We start from the raw sequence: 12,748 nt of genomic DNA on the forward strand, positions 1-12,748 counted from the left end.
TTTAAATTGCACTAGGCATTTTTCATTCAATTTATAATTATAATAGCCTAGCCTAATATACTTTATAGCCTAGGCTTATAGGCCTACTACTAGGCCTAGTTAGCCTAGGCCCTACATTGCCTATTTGTTGTTCAAAAAACATTTATTTATTCAACAATGGCATTATACAGTATAATAATTATAGGTGTGTACATAAATGAAAACATAGTAATAAGCCACAAGTTGTAGGCCTACTTCCCAGGGTTCAATTATAAAATAGATTTTTTAGTTTATAATATTAATACTAAATAGTTATACTGGGCTGCCTAGGCCTATTATCAGTTTGTTAATAGGCCTAAGCCTAGTCTATTAATAGGTTATTATTGGTAGCCCTAGTATAGCTATTGTAAGTATGCAGTTGATAGATATTACAACTGTGATATTTAAATAATAGATTTCTAATGCAGTATCTAGGCCTAGAGGCCTAGGTCATCTAGCTATATCTACTGTATCTATTTGTAATAATTCTTAGTAGGCCTAAGTATATAAAATAAATAGTTTATTAATAGTTACTGGCTATTATCAGTTTCTTTATAGTCTGTTAATAGGTTACTGGTAGGTAGCCCTTGTATAGCAAAATTCAAATGGCATATTCAACACAAAAATGTTTAAACAATTATTTTTTCAGAGAGACGATCTTTAACCTATACAAGTACAAATTTGATGGTCAAGTGCAAAGATGATTAATTTATGGTGAAGTGTGCTTTTGCGTAATTAATTTTTCATGTCAATAGTGACAATATTTGGTGCATTTCTTATTGTCTGGTCTAATTCCATTCAGGAATTGTTTTGAATTTTGAAGTTTAAATAAAATGTATACTGTATATTTGGATACTGTGTCTTGTTTCATTTGATAAGTCTAGATTGTTACAAAAGTGATGTTAAAACATGTGCAATGTTATGGTTAAGATATTAAGGTTTACAAATACTGTACTATCTTAATTGTTTGTTAAATAAATTTATAAAATGTATACTGTATATTTGGTTACTAATGTCTTGTTTCACTTAATAAGTCTAAATTGTTACAAAATTAGCTGTTGTTGTTGTTTGGTATTCTTCCTTTTACATGTCCAGCTGAGTTAAAACATGTGCAATGGTTAAGATATTAAGGTTTACAAATAATGTACTATCTTAATTTTTTGTTAAATAAATTTATAAAATGTATACTGTATATTTGGTTTACTAATGTCTTGTTTCACTTAATAAGTCTAAATTGTTACAAAAGTAACTGTTGTTGTTTGGTATTCTTCCTTTTACATGTCCAACTGAGTTAAAATATGTGCTTAAAGTTTTCGGACTCGCATATGTATGGACAAGATTAAGGTTTACAAATACGAGAAAAAAATTAATTTGTTATTATTATTGTCATTATACATTTGTTATTTGCCAATAAGATGAATTATTGTTCTGTATCTGTATTTTAGCCAGAAAAGATTAGATTTTTAATTTCTTTAGATTTTAAGTATCTAAATTAACAGTAGTTAATTTATGTAGATTTTTAATAGCCAATTTATATGTAGATTTTTAATAGCCCAATAATATCTATATGTAGATTGTTAATAGCCCAATAATAGTTATATGTAGATTTTTAATAGTCCAATAATATCTATATGTAGATTGTTAATAGCCCAATAATAGCCAAATAATGTAGATTTTTAGTAGACAAATAATAGCCATTTTTAAGTAGATTTTTAACAGCCCAATAATAGCCAAATAGTGTAGATTTTTAATAGCCCAATAATAGCCAAATAATGTAGATTTTTAGTAGACAAATAATAGCCATTTTTAAGTAGATTTTTAATAGACCAATAATAGCCAAATAATGTAGATTTTTAGTAGACAAATAATAGCCATTTTTAAGTAGATTTTTAATAGACCAATAATATCCAAATAATGTAGATTTTTAGTAGACAAATAATAGCCATTTTTATGTAGATTTTTAATAGCCCAATAATAGCCAAATAATGTAGATTTTTAGTAGACAAATAATAGCCATTTTTATGTAGATTTTTAATAGCCCAATAATAGCCAAATAATGTAGATTTTTAGTAGACAAATAATAGCCATTTTTATGTAGATTTTTAATAGCCCAATAATAGCCAAATAATGTAGATTTTTAGTAGACAAATAATAGCCATTTTTAAGTAGATTTTTAATAGCCCAATAATAGCAAAATAATGTAGATTTTTAGTAGACAAATAATAGCCATTTTTATGTAGATTTTTAATAGCCCAATAATAGGCAAATAATGTAGATTTTTAGTAGTTGAATAATAGCCAATTATTTAGTAGATTTTTAATAGTATATTAATAGCCAAATAATGTAGATTTTAAGTAGACAAATTATAGCCATTTTATGTAGATTTTTAATTGCCAAATAATAGCCAATTTATACAGATTTTTAATAGCCCAATAATAGTCATTTAATTAGTAGATTTTTAATAGCCCATAAATAGCAAATTAATGTAGATTTTTAAAAGCCAAATAATAGCCAATTAAGAATCCATTCTAGATAGATTATTGGTAGTCTAATCATAGTTGTATTTAGTAGGTGTCGCCTACTAATATCATCGCGAAATATGCTAATGAGGCAAAAATCTACTAACAACTATAAAAAATCTATCAAATATCTATCTACTAGTAGGTGATAAATAGGCGACAGCTCTATATCTACTAAGCCGGATAGACTATAAGGCTAACCGCTATAGAGCTATAACTACTAAGACTTTTTGTTATGGGCAGTTTAATCTGGTGAGAAAATGATTATTGAAATCAAAGGATGAAATGGAACCATAAAACGTGGAGAAATATATTGAACTATACAAAATATCATATTAATATGGTAATAAATAATGACATTCAAATATAGGGATGCGAGAAATAGGTAGAAGGTTCAGTATTTACACGACACAGATTTTGTGGATCTATAATTGGCAACCTTGTGTGAAATTAAATAAAAACTTGATACTCCACAGTTCAGTAAAAAGATTAAATGCTGATGATGATTTAGTTTAAATTATACTGAAAATAAAAGGTTAGTTTAAATTATATAAATGAAATGTTAGAAAATGATACTGAAAAATGTTAAAGTTTAAATACCCAAAATTAAACTGTATTTTGAATTAAAAACAATAAACTAATGAATGGTTAGCCAATATGATTTAAACAAAACTTGTGAATGTGTATTGTCTTGAATGCATTGTAATTTTAATGATTTTAGTTCAGGGCAAACAAGGGGTAAGAAAGAGAGAAAAAACAGCATAAGAAAGACAGCAAAAACAGGGGAAGAAAGAGAGCAAAAACATGGGTAGAAAGAGAGCAATAACAGGGAAGAAAGAGAGCAAAAACAGAGGAAGAAAGAGATAAAAAAACAGGGGAAGAAAGAAAGAGAGCAAAAACAGGGGAAGAAAGAGAGTAAAAACAAGGGAAGAAAGAGATCAAAAACAGGGGAAGAAAGAGATCAAAAACAGGGGAAAAAAGAGATCAAAAACAAAGAAAGAAAGAGATCAAAAACAGGGGAAAAAAGAGATCAAAAACAGGGGAAGAAAGAGTAGTATGCAAAACAAATAAGTAAAGATTATCTTAGGAGAGGAAATGTAAAAAAAATAAATCTTTCCCCTTTTCGCGTTCTTTTTTAGCCTAGGGAACCAGTATGTCTAGATACATTACCTACTGACTTACAAGTTTAAAATCATAGATGCTAATTCAAACCTGTTTAGACATTGATATATTAAGATTTTAAAAGGGATATTAATTTTATTGATGTATGATGAGCAAATAGCATTGGATGAGGGGCTTTTGTCTTAGGTATTAAAAGCTCGGAATAAGAAATAATTCTGCCTGCAGGGTCTAGCTCATCTGTCAGGGGCTAAGCGTAGTAATGAAGTTACAACTTCATCATGTACAAGATATTTTTCTTGTTAGCTAGTAACAGTAAATTCTTATACTCATTATTGTATTAATTGTGCGGTTGAATATAAATGAAAATGGATAAAGAATATGATTGATTAAAATGTTTACCTTTAGCTTTATGCTAGGTATCAACACCTTGAAATTGTACATCTGTTAATAATTCGTAGTTTTTAAAGATGATGATGATGATGATGTCAATTTTGTTGTAAATCCATCAACCATATTCTTCAACTTGATCTTTATATCTTGAAAGAATTTCATTTAGCTTCGATTTTGTATAGATGACAAATTTGATCTTTATAGTTCCCACTTCAATTGTAAACATATGATTGTTTTTTTTGTCTGATTATTTAAGGTGGGCCTGAGTAAATATCACAAATTATTTCTGTGTGTTCTAGTAAGATTTTAATTTAAAGTTGTTAAAAATAACATTTTTTTCTGAAATGTTTTTTTGTTGTAGTTATCTTTTTGTAGGATCTTGCATGTGACACGAACCTTGTGCAAGATACCTAAATATTTAATAATGATTCTTTAAAAATGTATTTGCCATTATTAAAAATTAATAAATATTTTGAAAACAAATCCTCTGTTATAAACAGATCATCTCCACAGGCTGAATGATCATTTTCAATCTTCGATTGTCTTACACATAATTCTTATCCTGCAGTACTTTCCACAATGCCAACCTAAAAACTTGCAGTATAAGTAAGACTGGTAGTAATCAATAGTGTTGGGACCAGGACTTGTTGTTGTAGGTGTACAAATGGGTATGTGACATGGTCATACACAACCTGTGCTGATTACTATTAGTTGCAACATGCAACACTATGTTTGTTATCCATATCCATTGATCCAAAAATGACCAAGGTGATAAGAGTAGATCATTTAGAGGTTTTGAGTATTAAGCACTATAAAAGAACATCGTACACTAGACCTATTGCATATGTTCCTTCTTTTGTACATTCCACTGTAGGCCTACACTCAGTGGTGGTTCATTTGAAATCTTTATATATACCTGTAACAAAACATAATCATAAAAACATGTCTTCTTTATGGCTGAAATGCAATAAATTTTAACAACATGCTATTTTCCAAAGGAATTGGATTAAAAAGAAATGTTCAATAATATAAATCTACAATATATGGTGAGTGTTGTTGTTACATTAAGTAGGTATATAATCAATACAGTACGCTTTTTAGAATTTTTTACCGCTTTCACTGATCGTCTTTATGATAGGATAGCTTTATACAGCATTATTCCTTTAATCCATAGATTCAACAGATAAAAAACTTATGTGTTTGATGCGCTATCAAAAAGTGTGCATTAATAACAGCTACTCCTTTAGGATTACTTCAGAACAACGACGAAAAACTACTTTTGTTCTAGATCATTTCTGTTTGTGAATATATTCTTCATCAGCTTACAAAAAAAATTGTAATGTTTTAATGATCAGTATAGAGCATAATTCATATATGAAATGTGTCTAGGTGATACTGAGATCTCAATTTGCCATCCATTGAAGCGTAGAGGTGGTGTTCTTATCTACCTCAATGCTGATTGCGTGTGTTATGTCTCGTATGTAGCATTCTGTCTCTTAGATATGACTGTAAATTTTGTGTCGTTTGCACGTTGTATAAGCAGGCCGATTGAGGCATGGAAAATTTTTTTTACTCTCATCTTCCTGATTATTCACCGATTATTCATGAATTATCTTCTCCTTCAGCAAGAAAAAAACAAAAAAGGTTAAGACGATAAGAACCTCAGAAAAATATGCATCATGTTCTCAGTCTTGAACCCTGCTATACCTGCAGGATTTTGATTAAAATATCGATACCCTTCTCCAATCAAAAGCAGCCGTTTTATTGCAAACTGTTCTGAATTAATTTTTTTTTCTTCCTTATCTTGCACAATTTGAAGTCATTACAATCAATCTTGTTATTATTCAACCTTCACTTTGACATACGGATGTCTAAACTCCTTTGTTTTCAATTTGTAATAGATTGTTTTATACTAACTCTGAAACAAATTAGAATCAAATAATCGTTTTTTAAAAGATGTTTAGGTACAGTAAAAAGAACTTTATAAATAGAAATGAAAATTGTAAAAAAACTTTAAATATAGAAAATTTAAAACAAAATTATTTTAGCTTTTGTTAATAAGTTACATTTGTTGAAAAAAACAATAGAATTAAGAATCATTTTTTTAATTAGAAGAAGTTTTGAAAATAACAAATGGATATCAACATCATAAGAAAATTAGTATTAGGAATTTCAAAAGCATAACAGAGCCTCTAAAGCTGGTCCTTGTAAATAGAAGTCCTTCTAATAAAAGTTATTTTGTAGGCTCCAGTCACTAGGCTGAATAAAAGCCTAAAATAAACCAGATCCCTGCGGGTATCAATGCTCCTATTGATGACACCTGACCTTAGCAGACAATGTCTACAGTTCTTCCTGCAAATTATTCACGTAAAAAAAAAAATGTTAAGACTTTGCAAGTCATTTATTAAAAGTACACAATGATAATGTATTATGCTTTGCATGCATTATCAAAATATTTAAATAAATAACTTATGGTTATTTTATTCAGGCTCAGGGACATGAAGGGTATAAAGTCCTTAGCAAAGAAATACTTTTTTTTTGCATGCATAATATCAAAAGTTTAGTAAGAAACTATTGATTACTTTTGCTCAAGATAATTCTTGTACTACTAATTTAAAAAAAAATGAAATTAGAAATGACTACTGTATTTAAAACTAAAAGGAATTCAACCTCTAGAAGTTGCTTGCTTTCTTACAAATCCTAATGTGCTACAGTATCAAGAGGTGGAATTTGTAGTGTGGTAGGTAGTGACTTGCTTACTAATTCCCTGGTGCTGGGATCAAGTTGTAGTACCAGGATTTTCTCATAGCATAAAACATTAGTTTAGATAAATATTAAATATTATTACTGCTTATTTTACATATTTAATTTTACAAATTAAAGATGGATTTTTAAAGAAAGTTGATTATTAAAAGGACTATATCATTGATTTTATTGAGCAGACCATATCATTATGAAAGAATAAATCAGAGAAAACAGCAGATTCTTTGGTAATCAGTAAAACGACATCAACCTCTCATGTGTGAAGCCTTACTTCCGCAACATCAATCGTTTCAAACTACTTGTACACAGAAGTTCATCATTTCAGTACTGGACTAGCAACAACAGACCTGTCAATTAACATAATATAATCAAAAATTAATTAAATCAACCTAATAAATGGCAATAATAATAATTGTTATGTAATTATAATAATCTATAATAACTTATGATGTATCTAGTTGCTAATGCTTTAAAAGTCAGCTGAATTTTGACACCTTAGATCAATTCGTAAAGACATTGTCTCTCAGAACGGCGTAAGTCTTAATAATGGTAGACATTGGTTGCATATTGTTACATCTCACACGCCAATGGTTTTTGTGAATGAAAGTAAAAGCGTTGTATATTTTGAATTACGGTAATGGAATTACAAATGAAGTGGAAAATGCCTTAAAAGAGTGTTTGACTTTGTTCCATTATTATTCAGTATCTATCAGTATATTGGTTGATGATTGATGATATAATAATGGTTTATTAAATTGACATGTTGTCTAACTGGAAATGGTATCTAAAAGTGTATTTTAATCGTTCTACTGTATAAAATTCTACTGTATACATACAGATACGTTTTTTTTTTGTAGTCAGGGGAAATATTTTATATATGTATAATTAGGTAAAAACACAATTCATAGAATATTTATAAATAATACTACTAAAAAGGCCATTTACAGTAGTTGTTTTTTTTACAATCAATTATAGCTTAGAAACTAGACCTTTAATTTGTAGATAGAAATGAATATTTGTTAGTATAAATCAATTATTAATATTATTAATAAAAAAGATTTTTTTGTTTTTAACAAAAATTTAATTTTTTTAAAGCAAAAAATGCAGAGTTCAACTGCATTGAATGCATAGTTTAACTGCATTGATATTAAACCTAGATTCTTAAAAAAAAAAAAAAAATAATGGGATGGGGATCATTTTAATTTAAGTTTTCCCGGTAGATAGTATACAAGTAAAACTGTTAAGTAGTATATGAAACCTTGTTTTCAAATTTTGACAAGTACTCATTTCTAAGGGCGTTCTATGCATGTTTTTAAAAAAAGGTATTTTCCTGTTCTACACAATATATATAAAAATTCTTTCAATTTCCTCAATTCTTTTTTTAAAGTGACAAATATAATAAAAACTTTGTTAAAATGATTGATTCTGGCCTAACTGATCCTATCATCTTAAACACAACCATAAATAAAGCAATAAAAATATTTATAACTTACAACAAATTTAGGAACAAAAAACACATTCTTATTTTGTATTAAAACAATGCTTCAACAACCTGATAGATTTTCCTCAATTCTTTTTTCAAAGTGACAAATATAATGAAAACTTTATTAAAATGATTGATTCTGGCCTAACTGACTCCATCATCTTAAACACAACCATAAATAAAGCAATAAAAATATTTATAATTTACAACAAATTTTGGAACAAAAAACACATTCTTATTTTGTATTAAAACAATGCTTCAACAACCTGATAGATTTTCCTCAATTCAAAGTGACAAATATAATGAAAACTTTATTAAAACGATTGATTCTGGCCTAACTGACTCCATCATCTTAAACACAACCATAAACAAAGCAATAAAAATAATAATATTTATAACTTACAAAAAATGTAGGAACAAAAAACACATTCTTATTTTGTATTTAAAACAATGCTTCAACAACCTGATAGATTCAGTAGAAAACTTAAGCTTAAAACATCCGGTATCTTTTACAATAGATTAATTTATTGAAACATTTTTGTTTTTTTAACAAGTGCAGTAATTTATTGGAAGTAATGTGATGTGGTCTGATGATTTGTTTTGAAAAAAATGTTGTTTTTGAAAGATTTCCATTCTCAGTACCACTAATGAAGAGTAAGCCTGTGTTGAATTATAGGCTTGACGGGAAAATGTATCAAATAGTTTCTTGTGAGGTTTCCCTGTGGGTACAATGGTACGCATTTTGTGGTCTACTTATGTATTCAGAGTTTGTAAATGATGGTTTTCTAAATCAAATAGAAATACATCGTAAATTACTAATCTCATTAGAGGATGGTTGATGTGTCCAACAGTACATTCTTCAAGGAAACAAATCGAGACATTCATATGTTTGTTGTCACTGCATTCATACGCACTTTTAGCTTGACAGTTTTATATCTGCTTTTGAATCTAACAGGTAAACATTTTTTCTTCTTCTTATATATGACATTTATTATAATATGATAATCTATTTAAGTTCTTGCTTATATCCTTTTTTTTTTGCACTTTATTATTGTATCTACTGGAACCTTACTTTTTCTTTTCTATTGATATTCAACTAAAATCTGTCTGGCCTTTTTAAATGTTTTTTTTAGAAAGCAATTTTACGTTACCATGCGTACAATGTAATGTCTTTAGGAAACTCAGCCTTAAAGCTGTTTTTGGCTTATTTGAGATTCCACACATAAACAAAGACTTAACCAGGCTTTTTTTTCTTGATCTTTTTTTTATTTTATGTAGAAATAAAAAATGAAATGAAGTGAACTACAATTTAAGTGTTCTAAGTTTCTGTCAGTTATTTTTACTTTCAGGTTAATAGCCATGAAACAGGACTTTGCAGACTTTTAGCTATTTTTAACAATTTTAAATTCTTGTTTAAATTTTAATATCAAATATTCTTTTATTCAAAATCGTTATTTTAATTATACCGTTTAATTTTTCTGTAATATTGAATTCTAAAAACTGTTTTATTATGACCTCGCCGCCTATTTTTATTTGATGGAATCTTTGTTCAGGTTAGTTTAGATGTGTACTTTGTAATTTATAAGATGATTAATACAAAATAATACCAAACAAGAAACACTTTTTTTGTAGTATATTAAAAACCTCTGTAGTTTCATTCCTGTAACTTAGATTTCTAGGTTCAGGTATTCACATACTGTACTCAATAGGAAATGAATTATTGTCAACTCTTCGCTGATGCCTCAAAATGTAGTTTGAGAAAAAAAAACGTTTATCTGATTGACGGCCATTGACATTAAACCAACCAACCTTGCAATTTGCGTAATGTTAACAAATTGATTTGACAACCACCAACTGCTTTAAGCGGTTTCTTGATATTTAGCAGAAATGCTGTCGAATTTTAAAATAATAATTTTTAATCTATTTTATTTGATGTTTATGCAGCAGAAACAGGTCCTGATAATAATTCAGTATTGGGAATACCCTTTAATTAATATTAATAATATTCCACATAAAAACCCATTGTGACTCACATTATTGTTCATTTATGCAAAGAAATTCCAGGATGATTAGTTTTTAGTCTGAAGGTATGAACTATTACCACTATCAGCTGCCCTGTTACGCTTCATTGAAGCAGTGGTCAAACTAATGAATGTTAGTTGCCACCCGACCGGTATTGGCAATCATTCAAAATTTAAACAATGCCCACGTAAAACCAAAAATTATGGTTCAGTTCACATTAATAGTCATTGGTGGTTTGTACCAGGACTTACCAGCCAAAGTTATGATTCACATTCACAAATTTGTTTTTCATGAAGAAAATAAGAATAATAAATGTTCCTGCATGGTTACAGTAGAGAAGACGGATTGAAATTTTACTCTTCCCTGGTTACAGGGAATAGTGTATTAAAAAAGTTTCTCTAGACCTAGACCAGGACATTAAACACAATTTAGAGTTGTAGGTTTGCAGGTAAACAAAACTTCACCTGTTTGTAGGCATACATTATAAAATAGTATGTTTATGGTCTTTTGAAACTAATTTTAAAAATTCCAAAGTGTAGTTTGGTGGCCTGAAAGCAAGTGTTATCACTAGCGGCTGCCAGACTTCATGAATCATTCAGATAGCAAAGAGGTGATCAATTTCAGTTGTTGTCAAGCAAAATTAAAGCCCCATTCCCTACGTTTTTTAGATCTAATTTAAGGTCACAAACTATATTTAATGTAAAAATGATACTATATGGTCCTATTGCGATATCTTTTTTCGTCTTTAAACGGTTAAAAATGTGAAAAATAAGTCGATTCTAATAATTATAGCGGCCCGCTATAAATCCCAAAATGCATTGCGCGCGGATTGATATTTTTGTTTTTCACCTGTAATTCGCCCACTTTTCGATCGATCGTGAGGCCAAAACAAATGGAAGACTCCTAACTTTTCAGCGAAAATACCGGGTTTTCCCCAATTTGTATCAACGGAGTCTGGCAAAAATAGAAAGACAATTAATGCAGCAACTATACAACGTCAGGCTAGGTATATAGCTCGCGTACGATGTTCGTACGTTACAGATGTTTACCAGCTAGGCCTACAAAACTAAGCCTAGCTAGGCTAGGCCTAAGACCGTCCACGAGAGGTCGATCGCCGCGAGCTACTTAGGTAGTGCATTGTTTCTCACTTTTTATCATAATTTACGATAAAACGTACATTTAAGACAAGGAATGACATGGTTTAATGTTTTTAAAGTGATATATATGTATTATTTTCCAAAAAACGTCCAAAATTGCAGGGAAGGGGTCTTTAAGCAATTGAATTTCAACTAAGGACCAATTGAAACACTTACAAATAATTGATGACTTAACATTATTGAATGGTCATTTACAAAAAATAGTAAATAGATTAACATGTGATAAGATGTGCATATATCACCACCACTGTATTATATAATACTTTTATTTGAATTTAACTATATTTTTGTAAAGGCCAAATAGTAAAAATTGTTTGTTTCACATGTGGGAATTGAACTGAGGGTTTTACTATATCTTATCTTAGGTCGTGTTCGTACGGTGGTTAAAATAAGCGCTTAATTTCACCCATGCCTCGGGTTATAAATTGAGCGTTGTTCGTACTTGAAATATTTAACCGCTTAAATGCTTAATCGACGAATCACAAACCGGAAATTACGTTTTAAGGTCAGTTGTCTTTACAACCTACGACCCCATTTTCGCACGCTAGTTTCGTGTTGTATATTTTTTACTCGCGATCTTTCTTTACAATAACAATTACTTGCTACCTTTTACACTGCTTATCCTTGCGACAAACCTTATGCCTCTTAACGCCGATAATCCTGCCGAAATATGCCTTCTCCTGACGACCATTATTTTACTCATTGACGAAGAATTTCAGCCCAATGTTACAAGACGGAAACACCACCGACCAGCGGCTCCCCGACCAGCTAGGCCTACTAAGCGGTCTACACCAACAAGGACAGCACCAGCTGACGATCGCTCTCGAAGCGTGTATGGAAGAGCTTCGTAGGAGAAATGACGGGCCTAGGCAGCGAACGTTTGTCAAAATTTGACACATTGCCTCTATCGGAGATTTATTATCCTCGAAGGCCGAGTATAATTGGATTATCGCTGAAATAACCTGCAAATTTGGTGAACATTTTACCTCGAATTTTTTGTAGCCTGAGGCAAAAGTTAATTGGATCACGTGAACGGAAATCGGGAATAAGCTGGTATTTTCAACCCCTACGAACAGGCCCTTACAGTACTGTTATTACTAGATGACATTATATTACTAGCTATTATATTGTACTGTAAATGTAATGTATCAAATATGAGATTGATTAAAAGCTTGGTTCCCAGTTGCAAGGAAGTAAACACAATGCAAGTAATTTGACCAATCATCCAAACTGTTGCTTGTGATTGGTCAACTCACATGCAAGTTTACCATTGC

This window comes from Antedon mediterranea, chromosome 8 (assembly GCF_964355755.1).
Source record: "Antedon mediterranea chromosome 8, ecAntMedi1.1, whole genome shotgun sequence".
Classification (NCBI taxonomy): domain Eukaryota; kingdom Metazoa; phylum Echinodermata; class Crinoidea; order Comatulida; family Antedonidae; genus Antedon; species Antedon mediterranea.